This window comes from Vollenhovia emeryi, unplaced genomic scaffold (assembly GCF_000949405.1).
Source record: "Vollenhovia emeryi isolate VEMERY1.0 unplaced genomic scaffold, V.emery_V1.0 DF942979.1, whole genome shotgun sequence".
In the NCBI taxonomy this organism is placed as follows: Eukaryota; Metazoa; Arthropoda; class Insecta; order Hymenoptera; family Formicidae; genus Vollenhovia; species Vollenhovia emeryi.
The window spans coordinates 1-3,328 of NW_011963387.1; the positions used below are offsets into that span (position 1 = coordinate 1).

At 38.9% G+C, this 3,328-nt stretch overlaps 1 long non-coding RNA gene across 1 annotated transcript; it reads right to left on the bottom strand.

Annotated features, from left to right (window-relative positions):
- Positions 1 to 669: 669 nt before the first annotated feature.
- On the bottom strand, positions 670 to 3,133 carry LOC105567112. Its single transcript, XR_001009324.1, has 3 exons — positions 2,788 to 3,133; positions 1,011 to 1,212; positions 670 to 931 (listed from the first exon to the last, which is right to left on the bottom strand). It is a non-coding gene; the product is annotated as an uncharacterized LOC105567112 (long non-coding RNA).
- Positions 3,134 to 3,328: the final 195 nt, after the last annotated feature.

Sequence of the window (3,328 nt, forward strand, 5' to 3'; positions counted from 1 at the left end):
ATAATTACGATCACCGACATAAAACTCCGCAGAAATATCAGATAAGCGATAAAGTTATGATAAAAAATTTCGATTGTAGTCCGGGCGTTTCATCGAAATTAATACCGAAATTCAAGGGACCATATGAGATAGATCGCGTGCTCAGGAACGACCGTTACGTACTAAAAGACGTCGAGGGATTTCAACTCTCGCAAACCCCGTACTGTGGTACGTGGGAAGCAGCAAACATGAGGCGATGGAACCCTACTTAAGATCCGTGATTAATCGGGGCGATTAATAGTCAGGCTGGCCGAACTGTAGCCATCTTGAGCGCACGTCGCCGGCAGCGTGCCGCGCTGGCTCAAGCAAGCGTTGCGTGTCTTCTTTTATTCAAGTTTTGTTAAACATACGCGATCTTTGCGACGTTGGCGACGGGCACCGGCGAGGCACCCGCGATCGGTTTTTATTAATAAAAGAGCGAGCGAGCGAGCCTAGGCGAGGAGGGCAGTTCCTCGCCGGACACCAAATAATAAAGACGTTATCCTGACAAACCGATTACAATATTTACATTTTCATTAGCAGATATAATGTTAAATGCAAACTCACGCTTTTCTGAAATAGATAGATCTAGATAGAAATTAATAAAATAAGAAGAAAATATTGATGTCAGAAATGTTTCTATATACATATATGTATATTGTTAAAAATTTAGAGGTGATATAGTTAATTGTAGATATACCTTCAATCTCTGTTTCAGTCATATTTGATGTAAATAGCACTGGTGCATTTTCCATTAAATGTGGTGCTATATTGAGGATATCAGGATCAACACTTGCTTCAGCTTCCTGTGGTCCACCACCAGTAGCTAAACGTGATTGTTTCTCTTTGGTTAAGGCATCTCTTTGGGACTGCTTTAAATTTGCCCACAATTTTTTTACTGTTGTACAGTTCTCTATAATAAAAATTTTGTGTAAAATATTATGTATTAAAGTGTGTATTAAAACATTATATTCTAAATATATAGTTCTTACCTCTTGACAAATCAATGTTGATTGATTATATTCTTGACATATTTCACTCCATGCGATATCTTTGTCTTTCAAAGTTGTAGCGTCACTTTTTTTTAGTTCTATTATATTTTTGTATTTTTCAAGTATTTGTAAAAATACTTTCTTTTCTATCAATGTATAATGTTTGTTTTTACTTGAAACAAGCTTCTCTTTGCACGACATTCTGTAAATAATATAATATTTAGTAATAAAGTGTATTGAATAAAATTGAAATAAATCTTAGGAATAATACTGAAAGAGAGGGGTCTCCCCACCGATTTAGCTAGCACTTTACACATTTCTAGATTTTGGTGTGTAAAATACGACCATCAAAGAACAAATCGTCGCTCTGTACTAGGGAAAAAGTTATAACGTGTTAAAATGTAGCAGTTAGGGGTTAGCAAATCTGAGAATATTGTGTATTTATCAGTTTGTACGTGTAGTTAACGCAGAGAATACTTTATATATATACTAAATTGTATATATACCTTTTATATACTATTTATAATATATCTACTATAATATTTTCTTCTTTAATAAAAAGCATAACTTGTTATAGGTAACACTGAAGGAAGACCCTTGCTTATTCATCGGTTATTTATATTATAAAGAAGATAACAGCTTATGCTTTTTATTAAAGCAAAGAATAGTTGCTATATTGAAAAATATGCAATACGCACAACTTTATGTTATGTAAAGCATAAATTCAGAGTATTTCCTGCTTCAACTAAAAGTACAAACTAATAAAATATTCTCAGACTTTCTAACCCCACAACTGTCACATTTTAACACATTTTAACTTTTTTCTTAGTTACAGAGCGACGATTTGTACTTTCACAGTTGTATACCAAAACCTACGTAAAGTTTTAGTTAAATTGGTAAGGAAGCTCCTTTTCTTCAATATTATCATCTTAGGTTAGGTTAGATTCGTGTCGAAATGTAAAAATTGTTGCGAATTTGGTTTGAGTCGGGAACTGTGGTTCGCCGATCGCAGGCAACTGTTCGCGTCAAGCGACTGTGATTTGGCGCCGGACCGAGCTCCGACTGGTGCTCCGAAAGCGAGAGATGATGGAGGCAGGACTCTTACACAACGGTTTAGCTGACACAGAATGTACTTTATTTACACAACTTCAACTGAACACGATTAATTTGTTTGAAGAAGGCTCGGTGAACCGAGGCGCGTCTGCTCTATCCGACGACTGTAGTTTTGTCGAGTTCGATCGTCCGCTGGCTTCGGAACGATCGCCGGAGTCGCTGGGAACGCGACTTTGCCGGTGAATTGACTTTTCGCGGCGATGTCCTCACTCCGAGGAGACGATTCGCGCGGAGAGTCGTTTTCGAGCTGTACGACTAGCGTGCCCTACGTGGTCTACGGACTGAGGAGGGGCGATCGCTCTCGTTTCGCGTTGACTCTAGTTTATCCGTGTTCTCGCGTTAGCTCTTGAGCGACGACTGGACTGACTTTCGTCAGGTCACACCGGCCGAATCCGAATTTGTTTTTCTAGTCCGGATCCCAATGTCGAGGACTGATTACAATTCGGTGTTTTCGCAGATCACGAATCCGTCGACACCGGGATCCGTTGCGGCGAGGTATCACGCGGACCGCGTTTATTTTGGTGACCGCCGAAAGTCACCGGCGATCGAGCTCGTCGATTTGCTCGGGATTGATGTTCGTTACCGCGAATCCCGAACAAAAATTAATTGTGATAACTCGCCATTTAATTTTTATACTAACTAATATCTGTACACTAATTTATACCTGGTATATTTATTCTCGATGAAGAACAATATAACGCCAAAATTTTTCGATGAATTATGCTATGTGCATAAACATACACAAGATAGTACACGGTAGAGTACAACTGTATCTTCAATTCAACGTTTCTATTGGAGGACACAAGAGAAATATTACGGAAACAGCCGATTCGTAAATAAGCACGATTTTAAGCATATCTTCGCGAAGACTTTCTCAATTCGAATAAGAACTACTTCGATGAAAACGTCTTCGCAAAGACCATCTTATTTTGTGACTATGTAATGTACTGTTCTTGAGATGATCTGAATCAAATAAGATGATCTTGACCAAGACAATCTTAAGTACGGCTTTGAGATTGGACTATGAATATGGCCCTATAACCTATAACACTCAGCCAAGAGACACGGTTGATGATACCGATAGTAATACGCGTTATAGCCGTATCACACTAGCGGTTCGCGTTGGCGTTGCCGTTGGCTGCTGCGTCTTGACCAATCAGAGAATACTTTGCTATTCTCTCTCTCTCTCTCTCTCTCTCTCTCTC